Source organism: Stegodyphus dumicola, chromosome 4 (genome assembly GCF_044657685.1).
Source record: "Stegodyphus dumicola isolate Sdum_Otavi_A_Nest chromosome 4, ASM4465768v1".
In the NCBI taxonomy this organism is placed as follows: Eukaryota; Metazoa; Arthropoda; class Arachnida; order Araneae; family Eresidae; genus Stegodyphus; species Stegodyphus dumicola.
Genome location: NC_140771.1, coordinates 134,779,996 through 134,802,281, shown reverse-complemented (window position 1 = coordinate 134,802,281; position 22,286 = coordinate 134,779,996). Strand labels below are relative to the sequence as shown.

Genomic DNA, 22,286 nt, shown 5'->3' with positions numbered 1-22,286 from the left:
CGTTGCGAACTTAGTGCGCATTACTGAGTGAAAAATAATCTCTTTTATTAGTTTTTCTGAAATAGTTTTCTTTTTAATTGGTATACATATTTATTTGTTCATATGTTTTATTATAAATCTATACATAAAGGAAGAATTCCTGATTTATTCACCTACAGATCATCGCCCAAAGCTATTAGAGATATCAAAACTTAAGATCTTATTCCTTTTGTACCGAAGATGTTATTTAAGAAGCGATATTTTAAGATTCGGCGGGCAAAACGTGTTTTTGTTTTTTCATATAAGGAAGAAACAGATGTACATAAAATTCTTGCTTTAAAATGTATGGAATATGAATACCTAAAAACCAATTTCAAATGTTTTCAAAATTCGCCCCCGTAGGGGGGGACGTGTTCTTTACATATTTCTTCATATCTCGGATATCCATAAGACAAACTTATGAATTATTGCTGTAAAATGTAAGGAATACGAATAAATGCTGACGTCAACATGCGTGGGAAGGGGGACTGATTGGCATAAAATACAAGTTTACATAATGTACAAGTAAGCCTAATTCAAGGTACAGGAATACCAGCTACCTTTACCAGGTATGTAAAGCTAGTTAGCATTAAAAAAAATTAAGGTTTCTACTATTTAATGTTATTAATAATTAAAACCCCAAAATAAAAATGTAGCAGCATGTGGCAATTCACAAAACTGTGATGAGATTGTTACAATGTTCAGTTAGTTTTAAACAATTCTACACATAATAAAATGGCCAGTGCACAACATGTGAATGTACATGGGGTTGAATAATTAGAAAATAAAAAACTTGACAAATATTAAATAGTAGACAATATTGCTTACAGTTCAAATTTGCGATTGACTCAGTTTCACCAAAAATGCCATTTTTGTGCAATTCTGGGATGTTTTTTTAAGTAAAAATAAGTCGACGTGTAAATGGTTTATGTGTATGTGCTATTCTGAAAAACGCGCAAGGAGTTTGCGATTGTGCACTTTTCCCCAATTTTGCAGTTAATCTTTGTCATGATTAAGCAGTTTTGTTACATAAAATTTCTAGCATAAGTGTAATTCGGCTAGTAGATTGTTGGAAAAAAGTGTTGAGTAAATAAAAAGAAAAGAAACATGTCTTTACTTCGTGAAGACAAAATGGCGGCGGGGGAAAAAAAAATAGAGGGTTGCTGTAGCAGAGGTGGTCGCCAAATTTTCGCCAAAAAATCGCCAAGTTACCATAATTCAAAGATCAACCAAAAATGGTATTAAATTTTTAATATATCCAAAACTAATGATCATAAATGTGATATCCTGAGTAGTTTCAAAGAAATACTTAAGATAAACAACTGTGGAAAATTTAAATGTTCTAGGCTGAATAGTTTTCAAGAAAAGTGTACCGAAAGTAGAAAAAAAAATTGAGAAAAGCCGAAAAAACAATTTAAACACTAATAATTTATAAACAAAAATCATTTAAACATTTTTTTTTTATTTTCCTGCACCATTATCATCTTGAACTGACATTTCTATATCTAGTTGTTTTAGTGTTATTAACTTATGTTTCTTTCTGGCCATTTTAGAAAGTTTTTGGTAAGCGAAATGCGCCTCACGAATTCTATCGCAATCTATATTCCCAAGAACTTTACCGTATAAAACCCTGGTTGTATTCCCAATAATTCCATTACTTATTGCCACTTTGTACACCATCATTAAAACATATTACCGCATCTAATAAAGCTAATTTTAAAGTGATGTCACTCACAAAAACAGTTTTTGGTATGCGTGTCTGGATTGCAATTATTAAAACTTTCATTCGGATTTTGGGTTGTTGTTGTTCACTTGTTTAACGTATAACAGCACAAGGAGCACCTGCCATTGGCAACAGCCTTCAGCACCTGACAGGTGAAAGTGCCATTTAGCTCAGATCCGCCTCTAGGTTTGATGGGAAGCACCCCAAGAGAGACGGGTCCGAAGGTCTCCCACCCTTCTTCCCCTATCACCCACCTCTCGAGACAACTTTCTGCTCACCGCATATTTCGAGTGCTTCCATACCGCATGAACATTATACATTTACAAACATTCATGCCTTCTCCGACTCATTTCTTTTTCATAATGTTTATGAACATATTTTTTACCAGCTGATATGGCTTTATTGTTGCCACACCAGACATCTTTCTCAACTGGTCAGCTTGCTAGTGCTTGTTGTTTACATTTTGTAATGAAAGATTTCGGTCATAAAATTTCTAAACATGGATAAATTATATATTTTTCGAATCGTCTCAGAATACTTTGTTTTTTTAGCCCAAAATTGAAAATTTGAATATTTGAAAATTTTTATGTTATATGTCCCCTTAAGTTGCGTTAAAGACTTAAAGGACCGTTCTCTGTGTATTCGTTCCTAGGAGGTAAACTGTCCATCTCATTCTACTTAATTTTGTGGATTTAATAATATCCTCATCGTTATAATTTCGTTTACGCCATATATCATTCTCCTAAATAGCAGCAAAAATAGTTCTTAGAAGCTTCTTTTCAAAGATCGCCAAGGTTCTTTCTTCCCTCGTAGTCGAAATCAACGTCTCCTAAGCATAGGTTAAGATTGATTTTATCAGTGGCTCGTATAACAGAATTTTGACCTTCTCTTTATTAGATGGAATTTCAGAAGATGTGTTAAACCAAAGAAGCAATGATCCCTTTTCTGATTTCAGCATTAATATCATTTTGATGGTTAATTTTGGAAGACAAATATGTGAAATGTTTGGTGCTTACGTATTAACGCCACCGCAGCTGCATATTTGGCGGTTTTTAAGTGCCGCCAATCTACACCTAAAATTTTTGTGACAAATCGTAAATTAAAACACTTTATTTAAAATCAAACACTTTATTTAAAACCAAAGTAGTCAATCGGATTTTGGTGGAAAATGGGCCGATATAGAGTTCAACATAGATTCAAAACAGACTCTATTTTCTTTGACCTGATATGTCTCCATATGAACTCTGCTAAGTAAGATTCTAAATTATGTCTCGCTGTCCCCTGTATCTCTTGTTCCTCCATTTAGCACTACCCCACATTCTCTCAACTGTTTGAGTATGAACTCCTGTAATATCAATAAAATTATATTTAATGATTAACTTCAGCATCTAGGAATCCTTCTTTTTCTATTCTATTTGTTTGGTAACCTTTCCAACTGTCAGAATAAATTGTGCTACCATCTGCAATGTTTCCAATAATTTTATTAAGAAGCTTAGCCAGTTCTGTTAGGAATGGTGACAATAAAAGAATCTTTTGTCTCTCTACATATACCATCAAAAACCCGCTGTTCGGGTATTACTCGACCACAATTATTTTTACGCTTAGCAAACTTTCATCAATTTCCACAATGCCGTCTGGTCCACCTACCTTCTTGCTTGGTTTATTCGCCATATCCAAGACTCATAATTCACGCATGTAATTGTTCCAATCTATTACAGTTTTATCCGATAAATCAAGTTGCGTTTCACAATATTTAATTGACGTCAACTCCTCGTACCAGCAGTATATGAATCTCAAAGCTGAACAAAATGGAATTCTGCTTCTCTCAAACCAGTTGTCTTTTCAAAGTCCCACTTGCTGATCACACTGTCTTAAATTACATTTCCAAAACGTACTTTAACCAAAATAAAGTTTCATATCATGCGAATTGGTACATTTTCGTTTCTTGGCAAAATATTTCGCTCCTGAAAAAATAACATTACATCTTCTTCTGTATTTGGCAAATCCCAAAGGCGCATTTTCGTAGCACTAAAAAAAGGGCGTCAAAAATCGGCAAACAACAAGGCAAAAAGAAATCCAAAAGATAACTGCGTGCGAACAACAGGATTGCTCTTTATTGGCGCATCAGCGCAACTTCTGCTGCGGTGGCGTTAATACGGAAGTACCAAATGTTTCATAGATCAAATTTTAAATGTGACAATCTCAAATATTTTAGATGGATTTTCGACATTTGCTAGCTCTATCTAACTAAAACTATTTCGTTGCATTCTCTCGAAGCCGATTACTTTAAAACTTATGCGCCAGATCAAGTTAGTTGATTACCGTATTTTCTCGCGTAATAGTCGCCCTTTTTTCGCACCGGTTCTACTATTATGCGGGGAAATCTACTGCACGATATTGTACACTTCTGATGATTTTTTTTTTTTTTTTTTTTTTTTTTTATGCTTTAAAACGGGGGTGCGACTATAACCCTGCGAGGGCGACTATTGCGCGAGTAAATATGGTAGTTGAGCCAGCTTGTAGCTTAGTTTATTGTCTGCATGGTCTTGGACTACTTTTGCCAACGTTGAAATTTAAGCATCTGTTATCGACGAAAATATCATCACAAGTAATGTATAAGGCCTGAAGTATAGCAAAATTCAGGCCATTTTATGTTAACTAAGGTGATCAGATTTTAACATTAGTAAAGCGGGACACCATTGACAGGGGGGAGGGCGATTAAACATTTGGTCTATACAGAGCAGCACAAATTTTCATAGAACAAAAAATAGTATTGTAATATATTTTTAAATTTCAACAAAGTACAATTTACAAATAGATTAAAAGAAATTATGTATTATTTTAATTAAAAGAAATAATGTGTTATTTTATTCTTTCTTTGGCATATTTTTCGTTTGAGTGAATTTTGTTAATAGATTGTTGTTGTTGTTTGAAAGGTCATGACATTTCTCACAAGAATTTGTTAAATTATATTTCACACATAAAATGGCCTTCAAAGTCTCAACACTCATTTGTGTTTTTTCTGATGTCTGCACTTTATTTACCGTAGAAAAAAAAGTGCTGTCACAGCATTAGTTCCTGGGATATTTCACAGTTTTGAGTGCATTATTGTATGGAACATGGTTTGTTTCAAAATGAGGAAATATTTCTAGCTATTTCTTCTCTATTGTGATTTTTGATGATGTCCAAGATTTAACCTTTTCCTTATCTATATATTTTTTAATAATGTCTAATTAAAGAGATCATTTTCAGAAATACTACTGTATGGAAAAATTTGAGTAATATGATCGAATGATTTTTGCACATTCCAATTAAGTTCTTGCTTTACTATATTCCGTAGCTTGCCGTGCATTCTTCCTAAAAATCGGGACTTTTTTAAAAAGCTGCGGGACAAATTGTTAAAAGTCCGGACATCGGGTCACTTTATGTTAACCCTGAGTTTAATAAACCCATTGTTTAAATCTTTTAAAGTACACGATGTATAAAACTAAACGAACAGAGGTATAAATTTAACGTAAAAAGCAACATTTTATATTAAATTACTTTAAAACATGTTGATACGTTTATTTTACGTTTCGTAATTTACATTTAGTTTTTGCGTTTAATTTACTTTAACTAAAAACTTTTGTAGCATATTAATATGCAAATGATCACGTACTGATAAATAATAAAAAAAAATAAATCAAACTAGAGCATATCTATATTGTGTGAATTTGTGGATTTTTAAGAAGCCGCTTTATTCGAAAAAAATAAAATCCCTCGGATTCCGTTACATAAGTGCAAGTTTTCACTTCAAGAGGCTTTTCTTGTCTACATAAATAATAGCTCGAAGCAGGTGAACGAACCCCAATACCTTTGGTTCAATGCATCGAGAAAAATAGCTTTGCAAATTCGTTTAAAAAAAACTTTCTTTCTTGTATATCTTTCCGTCATCGAACCAGCCGATGATTCATATATTTCTGGAAGTTTCAGCATCTTTTACTGCTGGAGTATTTTATACAAAAAACTGCTGAAGACTTTAGTCAGAAAAAGGAAGAATAGCTCTTTTTCAGATGTTTTTTAGTTTTCCGCGAATACCTTTTTTGTACGTTTTCTAAAAACAAATTTTTCTGTTATAACACATGTTGTAAATAATAAAGCGAAGTTCTTGGGATAGAATACATCCAAAATTTTGGTAGCTTAGAAATATGAACCTGGTACATAAATAAAATAACTGATTTACATTTTCTCGAAAAAACTGTAAAGAAGAATTTTATCGTGCAGATATTATTTCTGTTTTGTATTCTCTTATACAGTGCAGGATAGCGAAATTCTGGTAAAACGCAATACTTGCTGAAATTCAATAAACGTTGCAAACTGCTTCTTGAATTCCAAACATACAGAAAATCATCTTAAAATAGAAATATTACGGTCAGCTAGCAATGAAATTCCTTAGCTGAATTAAAAATCTTAAGGTGCCAAATTGAAGATTCTATTTCATTATTCGATGATGGTTTAAAAGCATGTGATTTAGTCCACTCTTTCTTATTTGTGTGTGCGTCGTGACATTGCTATACCGCTGCATTAGTAATGCTTAAAAATGGTCAGTTTTAAAACTATTTGTTGTGAGATTGTAATCTTCGAATCAGAGCAAACATGGCTGATATAAAACAAATGATTAAAACATAAGGTACTTTTCCGTTTTGCTGGCACAAATGATAAAATCTCCAATAATGGTACAACTGATGCCAAACGGAATATCTTCGCTGGTAACCTTTTACGCTTCATTTTCAAAAGAAGTCGCAGCCATTGTTTCTTATCAGACTGATTGTTTCTTTCAATGCTGGCATACAATTACATAGAAATTTTTACAAGATAGTTAAATTTTATGCCCTAAGACCATTCGAGGTAATTAAGTCAATTAGGATGCAATCACAACGCTCACAGGAAGGCGAAAATATAGAAAGGCAAAATCAAGGGTTAAATTCATCTATTCTAATGAGAATGCACTGTCGAAGTAAAGCACTGCGGTTTTGCATAATTTCTCAGTAGGCTATTCGTACGAATTTAAATAATTCTTGCATTTAAACTATTATTCCAAATTAAGGTTTAACTTAAAATTAATGTAGATAATTACTGAGAGAATTAGATTTTTCTAGCGTAGTTTACGTGAGATGAGATCACTTGGGGTCACGTGATAAGAACCGGCGAATCAGAATTTGTTGAGCCATGAAAGCATAGTAAATTCTTAAATTAACGTCGTTTTACAAATTTATTGGCTAATTACAAAATTCTAAACCATATTAAAATAAAAAATTCTTAGAACTAACATTTGTTAACAGTTTTTATGTGTGTAGTGTATGCTGTCACCAACAAAGTCTGCTTGGCGAGATTTGCGCCGGCGAACCGGAAAAGTACCAAATATAACATACATATTTCGCATACACACCATATATATATATGTAAAATCAATGAAATCAATGAAAATCAAAAGGTAAGAAATTTAGAAGCCAAATCCTCAAAGACACGAAAGAAATAAAATTCAAAACCACTAAAATCTGGAATTCCCTATAAATAGGTATGTAAAATATATAAAACAACGAATTTCGAATTCAGTTTCCTGGTTTGGGGAAAAAAATAAACACTTTACTAACTGGTCGTTGCTTGGAAAGAATGAACCTGATTTCATTCATACTGGAATGTTTTTGTGTATTTTCTTTTCAGGTGTACACAGAACTCGTTAATTTTGCTTTGGCCGCAACTTTGTATAAAGTGCATTTGCTTGAATAGCAAATTTTCAGATTTTCAGTACATAGAACTTATAAACATTGCTTTGGCCGCAGCCCGCTCGTCTAGCGAGCTAATATCATGATTCTAAAATATTCTATCATGATTCTACTAAATATCATGATTCCGAATTAATTATTGATTAACCTTTAAATTGTGAAAATACTTGAATTAGAAGTCGAAGATACAGGCAAAAATTTCCTGACCGACCTTGTCGAAATTTTTTATCGGCGTGTTAGAGACATCTGAAGGTATGTCTCTAACTTGGCGAATTTCTGGATATTTCAAGAAAACGGATTTTTGATACCCTCTAAATGATTTTCCTGGAAGCTACTAGAGGATTTGGTTACCCTGTGTAAATGGCTCTTTTGAACGGCGGCAGCAAGGGGATTCACGGAACTAGGTTTAAGGAATTAGCTCAATTTTCCATGAAATCAGAATTATGGTTTAGAATTTACTCTGAAAGCGATATTCGTTATTTGCCTTACTTCTCTTGCGCTAAGGAGAATTTTTGTTATATCTGCATCCCAGCTGGAGTATTCATAGTTGTTTATATGCATCACGAATCCGTAACGAGCAAGAGTATTATAAACTAAATTATATTGTACGAAATTAATTTATGTTTGTCACATACAATATTAAAATATACGCCACTCTGTGTATATGAATTTATATACAACAATATTAACTCTCATCTCAGCATTTCTCAGCTTAATTTCCTTCCCAGTAATTACTATGTACATTTATTCAGAGAGATTAAAACAATTATTCCTCGTAGGAAAAGTATTCACTTCAGAAGATGAAATATGGCTACTGCAATATATATCTTTAAAGATAAAAGTAACTAAAAAGTACACAATGAATTAACTTCTTATCACGATGCCTTAACTATTGACTGCTATCATTTATAAAAATTTTATTTACCTTACTTCTCGAGGTAATGCATTAAATAATAGCGGATGTAAAATATCTCATTTTTTGAAAACCCTTAAAACTCTCGAAGGAAATAATTAATTTTTAGCTTCATACAATTAAAGCAGTTTACTAAAAAAGCACTTGGTTGACTCTCAGCCACTAAAAAACGAAAACAAGCAAACAAAAAATCTTCCATGGAAGTAAGAAACTTGATGAATTGAAATTTTGTGACAAACCATTCCCCATCCATTAATTAACTAAAAATTATTAAGGTTTTGAGTTTTAAATGTAATTAACTCGGCAAACGGTCTGTTTGTATGGGTGTTTTCTTAGTTTTCCCCATGCATAAACGTGTATACAAGCCACTTTTTCTTAGAATACTTCGCTTCCTTAGAATGTGCTTCACGAAGACATCCATATCCAATAAGTAGATAACCCTCGAATGCTTTCCCCATAATCACATAAACCGAACATTTAAAATTATATTTCGGCTTTAGCATTCTTACTAGCCGATGGCTTAAGTAACCGCCGGTAAAATATATGAGCCAGCTTATTATATTTAACGTATAGTTCTAGATTGCGTTATCTGCGTTCCAATTGAATTCTGTTCTGTAATGTTCTGTTGTTAATTTAAACTATCTACAAGTTATGGAAGTTGTGAGTTTATGTTTAAACTGAAAGTAAAATTAAAATGTTATTTAAGCCTTCTTCTGTATTTTGTGAGTTGCTGAAGACATAACGATAACTTGCTATTTTAGTATGGGCTGCAGGATCTATTTTCCAGTTATAATAACAACCCTACAGATTTCTAAATTACCACCTGATTTGCAGATTATTATATTCGCAAGCACAAACAGCAGAGTTTTGTTAAAGTTTTGTTAAAGTTTTTAATCTACCAAATCGTAGTGAACGTTTAGTTACATTTGCTATTACTTTATTCACTTGGTGTTCTTGGAATCTGAACTAAAGACGGGAGAGAGATTGAAAGAACATTATTCATTACGATCAAGATGTTTCTGCATACCAAATTTCATCACGATCACCAAAGTCCTTCTTGGTGCTTCGATTTTTTTGCAAAAGAGTGTATTTCTCCCACCTTCCTAGCGTGCCTTCGTGGTGTAGCGGTGTTTCTGCACGCTGGGCCGGTATTCCAGAGGTCCGTGGTTCGATTCCCGGCGAAGGCGATTGCTAATTTTTCATTAAAAAACTGGTCTTAACATACCTGATGTTTCTTTATGTTGTTATCCTTTCCATCTAATTTCATGGATGAATGGTTGCCACAACCTCACTTCTACTTCCACTCTAATTTTGAGGGAAAGCACCTCGCGGGGGGGGCGTCCGGCGGTCTCCCCCCTCCCTCTATCGCCATGCCACACGAGGACTTTTGGCTCGCCATATATTTATAGTGTCCCATATGTTGCAAAGACACTGAGCATTCACAAACATCCATGCCGTCTTCTGGATTGGAACCCGTGACCTTCCGTACTACAGTAGGCGTCCCCAACACTATATGTCTGGGCGGTTTCTGGGTCTGTAAGTTCCAGAAGTGATTGGAAATGTTATTGTATCGCAAAATCTTGGATGATAATAGTATAAAGCATGGGTTCTTAACCGGTGGTACGCAAGAGAAGAATAGGTGGTTCGCTAAGAAGCAAAATATTTTTAACTATTGTATTCAAAAATTAAAACCTCAACGTCTTGATTGAGGTTTTTCTCTAATACCCGTAAATTTATGCGATACGAGGTTTGTTCAAGAGTGGTGGGGGTGTGGTGGTACTGAAGGTTTTCAATTTTTGTTTACATGGTACGCGTTAGTCAAAAGGTTGAGAACCGCTGGTCTAAAGCAATAATCAAAAGATTGATAGAGGTTGCTTATAACTAAAGAGCGTATTCATTTATTTCTGGTTCAAATATTACTTTTATTTTACTTTATGAGCTTTGTTATAGTTAAAATGCTCATAAGTAACCGCTGTTTTACATTGCTCTGAGGAAGTATTTTTATGAAAATAAACATTGCATCTTTCTATTTTTACAATCGATAAACTCCATGAGAAAAATAATAAGCAATGCCCAGCCTAATGATTTGTTGTTGCTGTCAAGAGCCTAATGATCTAGCTAAGCTCCTTATTTAATATTCATGTTCTCTCCCAAATAATGTATTTTTGTGAGTTTAATTTGTGAAGGAAAATGGCATTACTGAGTTTTTGAAACTAAAGCCAAGTAAATTCAAATAGATTTCGAACGATAACTTTTAAAAGAATTCCGTTTATTAAAAGCACAATCTGTAATCGTCAACGTTTACAAAATAATTACTCTGTGAGTTGATTTTCCCATCGATAAAACTTTTATCTTCCTTAATTTAATTCTGAAATCTCTGGCTTTGTGCGTGTAAATGTAAGCGCGTTTTTTAATGTTATGTTTTTATAAATCTGGCATAAAGAAAAAACTCTTTTTATTATATGATTTGTTTTTAACTAATTGTATAAAAATATTTATTCAATCACATCAGTTAATAACGTATCTTTAATTTCTGGAGAAGTCAATCTAATGCTGAATTTGTATGCTTCTTTCCTTTAAACCACAGAAATACAGTATACCTTTCTTGAGAGTGAAATAAATGTTGAGCCGTTCAGACGATACAGTGGCTACCGGAGCCTACTGAGGTACCAAAGGGCCCGGTTTCGAATCCCGGAGTAGGCATGGATGTAAACTGTGTCTCTTAATAAGAGGCCACGGTGGCCGCATATTTGGTGCCTCCAAAATAAAATGACCACCGCTTCCGGTCTTAGTAGGGGGCGAAAGCCCAGAAATGGCTAGTGCCCGGATAAAAAACATGTTGATGTTTACAAAACATACTACAATATGAAGTAGCAAAATATTTCGTTTAAACATAGTGTAGAGGCATCAGGTATTTTTGAAGCAGAAGTACATGAAAAATAAACAATCCTCTCGCCGGGACTCGAACCTGAACCTTTCCAATACGCGCCGAGTGTGCTAACCGTTACACCACGAAGGCATGCTGGAAGGAGGAGGAAAATAATAAGATAATTAGTCCAAAGGGATTTGAGTCCCGAAGGACTATTACTTTCGTTTTGGCATTTTGCGTTGATTCACTATAAATGTCCGTTTCACTTTTCAAACTGTTGCCAGCAAATGTTAGAGTCCTGCATTCTACTTGAAGAAATTAAATAATGAAAAATCTGAATAAATGTATGCATATTTGTTGCATTCTCATAAAGCAACGGTATCTAGAGCCATCGAATTTTTAATGACGTAATCCTACTGCGAATATGGGCATCTGAAATCCAAAATTTGGAATTTGTTTTATTATCGAATTCATATTTTGAAAACGTTAACGAATTTTTGAGTATCAAAGTCAAGGATTTAAAAGCGAGCAATGGCAACACTCTACGGGGGGAAAAACCTTTTTATCTCCAGCGCGTCGAACTGTGTATCGGAAATTCTAAAGATAGGCTCATTTTAAAATTATTTTGCGACATTGCTATATAACTAAATTTTATGGTTTAAGTGCAAAGAACATGATATTTAATAAATAAAGGTAACACACAAAACGTTAAAAAACGCCCCTTTGGACGTAATTTAAAATCTGAAACATTTAAGTTTTTTTTTTTTTTTTTTTTAAATTTATTTTATTAGACGTACTCACGATTAGTTCATTTTCGTTTAGGATTGTTTTGCTGTGACAAATAAAAACTGATTGTTAGAAGCAGAAATTTGCTAGAAATTCAACGCACTGATCTGTAATTTTTTTTGCAGTTGCAAACAACGGGTGTGATTATAGTGGGCAAAAATAATTGTGAAATACAAGATCGCTTATGTTTGTAATTATTTTTTGTTTACTCGGCGATTTTACTTCGATAAATTTCACAGTTTGTTTATTTGTAATGCCAAAGGGTCATTAGCCCAAAAGGCTATTTGTCTTGAAACGGCTTTTGAGTTAAAGCACTTAAATATTTATTTTTTTTTTTAAATTATTGCCACCAAATATTATCGCATGTATTATAGTTAGAGAAACTAAATAATGAACACTTTGCATGAATCTATGTATGTTTCTCGTACTCGGGAAAAAACGAGTGTACCTACAGTCTTCAAATTTTGAGTAATACAGGAGTACACTCAAACGTGGCCACCCGGAAGCTCCGATTTGGAATTTCGAATTTGTTTTATTTATTTCATATTTTGTAAAATTTTAGATGAAAAACTCAATAATTTCAAAACGAGCAGTGGCAACAACTCGCGCGAGGCTGTCTATCGGAAATTCTCGATATGCTGTTTTTAAATAATTTTAGCTCAAAGACTCTCGAAATGTGTATGTGTCTGTATATGGAAAAGAAAAAAAAGTTCGTTTGGGCGTAATGTAAAATCTGAAAGCTTTCAGATTTTTTTTATGCATTTATTTAAGTTGTAAAAGTTTTCCTCCTTCCTTCTTGGTGTAATTGAAGACACGTCCGGCAAGCAATCGGGAAGCCAAGAGTTTGAATCCCGTCAAATGCATAAGTGATTTTCTCACATTTTCTGCTCCAAAAGTTCTAAGTGACTCCACACGTGGCGCCAGAAGTAAAAAATGTCGGTGACGATAATTCGTAACCGCCTGAATTTGGCGATAGTGATCTCTCCTCCCCAGATGGTCTTTAGGTGGGGAAGAATCCAAAAGACATTCCTCTGTCCTGCCTCTGTACTATAATTGGGAAACTAGAATCCTCGCAAGAGTATAACTGGGTTTTCTTACTTCTTGTTCCTATAGATATAAATCTTGAAATAATTTTTTTATCGTTGTATGCCTTACCTATTTCTATGAATATTGTATTTGCATACCTAACTCCCGATGCATACCACTTATTAGCGATAATACTACAAAATTCAGGATTACTTTTACAAATTCAATATAGATGTTTTTTATGACTTCCTTGTACGGAGCAAAGGAAGTATTGAAATCGCGAAAATTTTTGGGTATCATACTTCAATGAAAATATTAATTTTGACTGCTATCGAATACAATTGAACAACATCTGTACGTAAGGATAGGATAAGGGACTCTTTTTCCCAAAACGGGTTGCAAAAATGATTTAAAATGGATCCGGAAGAGATTTTTTTCGTGACGTCTCTAAGTACGTAAAAAAGGTTTTTATGCCTTTTGTTAATCTGCATGCAATAGTTGTATAAATATCAACAGTTTAAAAGTTGTTTAAGTTCGGATAAACCTAACGTTTTACCATAGCAGCCATATTTATTTGCATTTGAAACTTAGCAGAATAGTGAATTAAGTCAATTTCTACCCCTTCAGTGTCTTTTTGCCAAATGGGATCAAAAATAAACTTTTCAGTTTTGAGCACCAAAATACCTGCCTTCTTGCCCGTCAGCAGAATTGCAAGTTTTTGAGTAGAAAATATAATTTAAATTGTAAAAATTGTTTTAACTGTATTTGTTGTTTTATATTTTTCTATATTTTTCAATTTTTTATGAAAATATTTTGAGGTTTTATTTATTTTTGCCTTGCTGCGAAGTGAGAACTGAATTAATTGAATGAGACATATATCTCTAATGAAATTCGAGGAAATAAGTTTAAATGAAATGCAGCAAAAAATGTGTATAATTTAATATTCCGTACAAGGAAGTCATGTGGTGTATACATCAGATTTTTTGTTCATGCACTAATCTTATTGATTAAACTTTCCTTTATTAACTAAAATTACTTCAAATAAATCATCGAAAAATTACGTTCTTTTCAACATCCTGTAGATCTTCTATCTGATATATCTAGGAGTATCTATAATGCAGTTTACTGATTTTTAGATTTCAAAAGTAGAACAGTGACTGATGTGATTTTTAAAATGGCAGTTATTGAAAACAGAAGTTTTAAAGATAAATAAAATAAGATTATTATCTGCAAACATTAAATACATCGAAAAATAAAAGTGATAGCGCCCACCAGCATTCGAGCGGTAAAGTCGCTAAACACTGGTAGTCCGGTGCCAGATTCGAATCACGCACACGGGCTGGCTGCATGCCCGTTTTGGTGATTTTCCCTATCTGTAACATGTATACGAAACAGTTTCCCTTTAGAAAGTTCTCCAAGAAGGCACCCCTTCCCTTAGGCAGATAGCTCTCGAGAGTTTTGCTGCAAAAAAATATACACCTATTCTGAAATGGCAATTTTTAATTTTGATGACAAATACATATAAATATACGTATATATATATTCATATTGGATGTACTCATGATATGTATATATATACTATTTTTTCGTGTGTATGTATATGAAATAAATGTATAAATCAAAATTATAACTTAAATTATGAATCGCCCCTAAGCTGGCAAGTGGATTTTCATATTTTGTTTTCGTTAGATTTCGTTAGTTTAATTACGACAAAGCACTCGAGGCCTTCGTGGAGGACTTTCTAAGGGACCTGGCTCGTATGCACGTTACACATGAAGAATAGCACGAAAACGCCCGTGAAACTATCCCGTTCGTCTGGATTCGAACCGGGAACGAACTACCAGTGTTCTTGAATTTTACCGATCGGCTGTTGGTGGATCTGTTTTCATTACGTGGCAGAGTAAACTTTCTGTCTAAACCGGTAAATGGACTGTGACTTTTCAAGTACACAATTGCTAAGTACTGTTTTAACATTTTATTCTAGATTCTAAATATTCTAAATTTTATTATATGATATATTACATATTATTCTGAATTTCATTTTCTATATTATAAGTATTATTTTAAATTGTCATATGATATATTCTATTTTTTAAATTTTATTCCAAGTTTGGAAAATTCCAAATTTTATTATATGACATATTATGTATTATTCTATACTTTATGTATTATTCTATATTTTCTGTTGTTTCCTATATTAAGTATTATTCTAAATTTGGCATATGCTATATGCTATGCTAGCCTAATGTAAAACTTGTTTTGTTAGGTTTCGCCCCTTTCCCAAAGGTACAAAGTGTTCGGAATCTGGTCTCATCCAGCAGGCTAATAATTGATTCACTCACTACACAGTAACTCTTTTAATGACCCTTTTTCTAGTTTTCTTCTTTTTCTTCTTATAATCTTTCTCCCTTTTTAGTTCTCCTCCCTTAATAATAAACTTCTAAACCTGTTTCTAAAGAACATCCGAGAAACACCGAGAAAGAAGACATATATTAAAACGTGTCAGAGGAAAAAAAATTAATCTATTCCATTTCTAAGCATGCAAACTGCATTTCTTTGATATTTAGGTCGAATGAAAGATTAGCATTTTAACTAATTTCATATCTTTTTCTTTTTTTTCATTTCGTCTCATTTTCTCGTTCTAGATGTATGTCGTCTAAATTAAAAAACCTAAGAAATTTACAGGGTTTTTTTTGAAATGCTGAATTTCATCATAGATGAAATGGGCATCCATACGTTTAGAATGCCCCATAGGAAATTAAGCAACGTAAATTTAAGGTTTCTGTAACGTGCGTAACAAATTAATTTACGTATATAATTTCAAAATTTAACACAAATCTAAACATTTCAGATTATAAAAAATTCCTCCAAGAATTGCAATATGTTTACTTTCACAAAACTATTGTTAGAAATTTTTACATAGATAATTTTAATGAAATTACATGTAAAATTGTTGTATTTTAAAGCCGACAGAAGTGATGCTGTGCTGGAAAAACAGAAATACAGTCTTATTTAACATTGAGTAAATGGCTACTGAGTAAACGGTTTTGGCGACTAATTTTGTTGCCAAAATTGGAGAGAAATAACCAAAAGTCGCCACACCAAATTCTGTTCAAAATAATGGAGTTTGCATTCGTATAGAAATATTTCATGACTAAAAGAATTAGCTGTGGAATATCTCTAATTTTGTAGTTATAGGATAGGGAAAATGACAAGAGTTGGTGTGCATAATGCAGTTTTTTGAGCTCCGAAAGAGATTGCCTGAACTGAAATATTATAAAAAAAAATAGATAACATCTATAGGCCTTTCTGATTTTGTATTAATCCCAAAGATGCTTTCTTTTTTTTTTTTTTCTTTTTTTCATTTATACACACATACACGTTTCGAGAGCATTTGGGCTAAAATATTTAAAAACAAATTAAACAAGGCATATTAATGTATTAAATGAAAATTAAATGTATTGATAACACGTCGTGTTTTTAAATAAATATTAAAACTTTTGTACATTATGATTTTCTGTTTAAATTGAGACAGAAATAAAATTAATTTTGTAGTCGTAAGTTATAAAAACAATTTCCATATCTGTTACCTGTAAAATTTGCATTTCAAATTGTTGTTCCATAGTCTTTTCAGATTTCACCTCAATCGATATGTTTAATATTCACATCAATATCCTACTTATACTGAACTTGTTTTCAATTCTTCTACACACATAAAGATCTAGTTAGTCGCATATATATTTCTTAATTACAAACTATAGTTTTCTACTTCATTAGTAAATTTAGTAATTGTTGAATAAATTCATTAATAATTCCTTAACTGTTGAAGTAACATTTGGTGCTACTGTAAAACATATTCGTATGAAGTTGACTCCTGTACATACTGAAATAAAAAAATCTTTCAGCCCGTTCGCGGGATTCGAACCTCGGACCGAACTACCAGTGTTCAGCGACTTTACCGCTCGGCCGCTGGTTGGCCTCGATTTGATAATGAAAATAAGTATTTAGAAAGGTTGAAAATATGTGCCCAACTACAAAGTCTTCCAAAGCTAAGAAAGAAAATTTAAATATTATTAGCCTTGAAGGAATTAAAATTTATCCTTTAATGCACGAATAAAGTGCTATTCAAATTCTTTAAAAAATGTCTCAAAATTATTTTCTACAAATAAGAAACCACTCTTTACTAAGTGTAGTATTTTATTAGCAATTTATAAAAATACGTTAGAATTGTGCTGCTCTTGATCTGAACACAATGTAAATTAAGCCAGCCTGGCTAAAATAATGTGGCTAAATGCCTGTAAAGAGTCTCTTGTTGGTTTAAGTCTTGGGGAACTTACGACAGTATAAACTTCTCCGGCTTTGTCCAGGTTTCGATAGAGAATACTCACCGGGATGGATTCAAATGTCTCTTACCTTTTCTTACTCTACGGCAATTCTTTCGAGACGAACAGTATTTTAAAAGTGCCCCCATGTCCCATATATGACATTTATGCCTTCCCTACAGCACTCCACGTAATGATATTTATACCTTTCCTACTAGGTGTCAATACGATGGCCAATTTTTATTATATGTGGTTATAGCATATATATATATATATAAGAAAATCTGCTGATATCTGAGTCACTACTATAGCTATCGTCACCAAAGTTTTTACAATTCTTTTCTGGGTCCTGAAAAAGGTCTACGTCTACTTTAAAATAAATCTGATGTGTACACCACATGACTTCCTTGTACGGAATATTAAATTATACGCATTTTTCTTGCATTTTATTTAAGTTTATTAGATTGAATTAAACCTACTTCGCTGACAGCGCATAAACCACAATAGAATAAATGCATTCTTTAAAATTCACTTTGTTTACCATAGCGACACTCTGGCGCTAGGTTTACTTAACAGAATTATATTTCATTCATATTATAACTCAGAATGCACATAATGTATATCATTTAAAGAATTATCTAATCGTTGCCACATGTTCTATTCAAATACTATAATAAAGCTAGACTTATGTATAAAAGAAATTAAGCAAACAAAACAAAAAAGAAACAGCTTTTCACAGACGATTGAGTATTTCTCATTCAATTAATTCGGTTCTCACTTCGCGAGAAGGCAAAAATACATAAAAATTCAGAATATCTATATTAAAAATTACGAAGTAAATCTTGAACACTTATTTCCTCGAAAAAACTCCAGAAAGGATTAAGCATGATTTAATTCGCAATAATAAATGAAGGCGTTATCTTTGTTGTTGCGAAGCTTAGTCTCTCTAGATTGGCAACAAATCCACTAGTCTCCCGTTTCAAATGTAAACATCAATGGCCGCCATTAAAAAAGGCTTAGCGGCAATTAAACAACTTTAAAATTGCTGATAATTCTAAAAATATTGCACAAAGATTTACTAAAGGCATAAAACCCTTAACCGGAAGATAAAAACAACATAATTCAATCATTTTTAAAGCAAAAAATGTACAATTTACAAACATATAAGAGTAAAGAAACTGAGATCACTGAGCCGGGTAACAGAGTTGATATATATATATATATATATATATATATATATATATATATATATATATTTATATACGTTTGGTGCGGCCGATTGCAACCAAAATACGAGGTGCACATCTACGTGTTATAGCAGTCCTGTATACAAAATTTCAACGTTCTGAGGCTACTCGTTTTTGAGTTATGCGAGATACGTACGTACATACGTTCGTACAGACGCCACGAAAAATTCTCTTCAGAATTAATTTTAAAGCAGTTTTATAATTTTTTTTGAAGGAAAAGAATATTTTATTCTGTCCTTACGTACAGATATCACGCAAAAACATCGTTAAATTGCATTCGATAGCGGTCAAAATGGATATTTTCGTTGAAATATGCTGCCTAAAACTTTTCGCGATTACAATACTTACTTTTTACTTCGTACGAGGAAGTAAAAAGTAGCTAAAATCAGAGATAACTCGGGAAAACGACAATTTTCACCCTCATTTTTCCGAGTGGCAACAGTCTCGCAAGCTGAAGATCTGCTTTATTTCGAAAGGTGTAGCAATCGCCAAAGATTAAATACATTATTCCCGATTCCAAAAATTCGTGGGAAGCCACTTCGATTATTCCCATCTTCGTACGACTTTAATCAGCCGAAATATTAATTAAAAACTCTGAAAGCGGTAATTTTCGCACTCCCGAGTGGCAACGGTCTCGCGCATTGGAGATAAAAATGGTTTATTTTGAAGTGTTGCCACTGCTCGCTTTCAAATTGTAGAGTTCGTTAATTAAAAATTTATACGTTTTATGAAATCTATACATATAAAGAATACCTGTTTGTTCGCGTTATCTATTTGTGATCAGTTATGATAATTTTTTCGCTACATTTAATTACTAAAATTGAATATAGGTGAAATATTGGATGGAACTCGAGAGCTTTTACGATCATTTGATCAGAAAGACGAAAATCATTAAAAACTGCGTGCCACTGTTGCTGATATAATGGGAGAGAATTAGCTTATTCTTCTATCAAAACTTTTTATGTGGGTTCCATATCGCATGAGACTGAAACATGTATGACTATGAATCATATTTTTTGTATCATTACGTTCTCTGTGTTGTTAAATACATTATTCTCAATTTAACGTAACTGGCATCGGTACTTCCGCTAGTTATGGTTATCAACTATTCTATTTCAAAAAGATTAATATCATTGAACTCTTAGCAAAAACAGCCAGTAGTATTAATACTAATAATACATTCGTTAAAATTTTCCTTCGACTAATTAAATATTTCAGAACAGGTGTTAGTTAATTTCACTGAGAGAATGTAAACTATCAAAAAATGAATGACAATGTAACATGAAGGGGAATACTTATTAGATTTCAATCCTTGTTTTATATAAATGACGGGCCGTCGGCTAACGTCCAACCAAAACTGGTACTTTGTAATGTGAACAACATTTACTCTGAGATATTAACTTCGAATGCATGACATACTTATGACCGTGTTCTCTGACGAAGAGAAAAAAATAATTGTAATAAAAAATCTTCTATTGAGAGCAATGAATCTGATCACAATTGAATTACAATTCAGGGTAAATACTAATTCATAAGGAGATATGATGAGCTGTATGTTGCCCATAGTACGCAAATGCTTTCATATTGGAAACCCAATTACTCGTAATTACCAATTACCACAAACCTCGTCTTTGGCCACTAACATTTAAAACCCTCCAATAATTAAGGTAAAATAACATGGAAAACAAATATTAATTTAGAAATCAAACAACAAAAATTATTCAAAGTTATCCAAAAAGCATCTTCCATTGGTGAAGTGGATTTTTTAGAAGCGTTTCACATTAAAAAAAAATCTTTCTGTTATAGTTAACGACCCTAATTCAAATCCATCTTTACCTTCAGTATTTAAGGAAACTATGTTTTAGTTTTCTTGTTTCATCAATAGATGGCGCCAGTAACTTAACTCCTGTCCAGCCATTCTTATCTTACCCTTTCTTATCACTGTATGGCCCACCAGTGGCCGAGCGGTAAAGATGCTGAACACTGGTAGTTCGGTCCGAAGTTCGAATCCTGCGAACGGGCCTGCATGGTCGTTTTCGTGGTTTTCCCCATGTGTAACGTGTATACGAGCCAGTTTCCCTTAGAAAGACCTCCACGAAGGCATCCCTCCCTTTAGGCAGATAGCCCTCGTGTGCTTTGCCATAACTGAATAGTCCTAATCCATATCACTGTATTTTATCTCGTTCATTTGCATTTTGGCAGCTGTGGTGACTGTTCGTTATAACCATCCAAACTAATCCTGCGAAGATTTGAAAATATAAGGCTGATTTTTGTTGTTTGCCTTCTAAATTAACCCTCCAATAAGTTAGAACATTCATTCTTGAACTGTTCTGACCCACGGCTAGAAAATCATACACATTTTCAAAATTACAAAAATGCATGTAATATTTAGATTTAAATTATTTTTAAAATTCATAAATTAACATACAGAAAATATAGAAAGTGATAACTTGAATAAAAGTAATTTTTTATATTCATAAACTGAAATTGAATACTTAACAGCTGAGTAAAAAGCTGACGTGCATTCCCCGTGAAACTATGAATATCCCCCTGGTTGGGAGCCTTTGAGCTAGAGCGACTAGGCCAAGAACACTCTCAGTCACAGTAAAGGTCGACATATTGAGCATCTAACTTCACCGACTCGCAATGTTTGACATACAACTGAATTACACAGACGCATGGCATCGCATTGCATTTCTAAAAGTATAGCTTAGCTAACTACTATGTAGCAATATAGTTGATTAAACACACGTGGGCAATATATAAACATAGAATCAGCGAGCAAAATGTACATAATAAATAAAAAAATAAAATACACAAGAATCTAAATTACATACAAAAAAAAAGAAAATCCGAAAGCTTTCAGATTTTATATTACGCCCTAAAGGGTGTTTTGTAACGTTTTGCGTGTTACCTTTATTTATAAAATATCAAGTTCTTCACACTTAAAATACATAAAATTCAATTCAACAGCAATATCACAATATATCTAAAGACAGTATATCTTTAGAATTTCTGTTATAGTCTCTGGCGCTGGAGATAAAAATGTGTTTTTTTTTCGTACAGTGTTGCCATTGCTCGTTTTGAAATCATTGAATTGGTTTAAAAAAATTTTTTTAGAGAATTTTAAATACATAATAAAACAAATTCGAAATTCAAATTTGGGACTTCCAAGGGCCCATCTTCGGTTGGAGGACTATGTTATTTGAAATTTGATGGCTCCAGTTACCGTTGTTTCTTCACTATACGAGAAACACTAATGCAGATTCTTCATTGTTTATTTTATTTAAATACTAGCAGCTGCCAGCCTTCGTCTGGCTTTTAAATGTACCGCAAAAATGGCTGAAGGGAACATCAAACGTTAAATTGAAAAACTGCGCAGAATTTTACTCTGCAGAATAACTTCATAAAACAAAAGTATTATTTATAATAAAATTACAATGAAATAAGCAATATCCCTTAATACAAATATTAATTATCCTAATAAATAAATTAACCAACTTCCCTTTGCAAAATTTTAAGAACTCAAATGGTATAAAGGAGGTTAAGAATTTTGTTTCCTAAAAAAATCACTCAAAACTCTTAAAAACAGTGAAATGAGCAATAAATAACATAAA

General features: G+C 32.8%; 1 protein-coding gene and 1 long non-coding RNA gene across 3 annotated transcripts in view; one reads left to right on the top strand and one right to left on the bottom strand.

The window, feature by feature from the left end:
- LOC146997699 (uncharacterized) overlaps positions 1–22,286 on the bottom strand; it is a 130,381-nt gene that overhangs the window by 8,192 nt on the left and 99,903 nt on the right. The window lies entirely within an intron of this gene.
- The window catches only part of LOC118179935 (uncharacterized), a 106,634-nt gene that overhangs the window by 21,934 nt on the left and 62,414 nt on the right, over positions 1–22,286 (top strand). The window contains exon 3 of one of the 2 annotated variants that reach the window (XM_085815490.1): positions 14,790–16,447. The exons of the other annotated variant lie outside the window; for it this stretch is intronic. The gene's annotated coding sequence lies outside the window, so the exon portion shown is untranslated. Of the gene's footprint in view, positions 1–14,789; positions 16,448–22,286 lie in introns of those variants that run through there. 2 annotated transcript variants of the gene reach the window in all.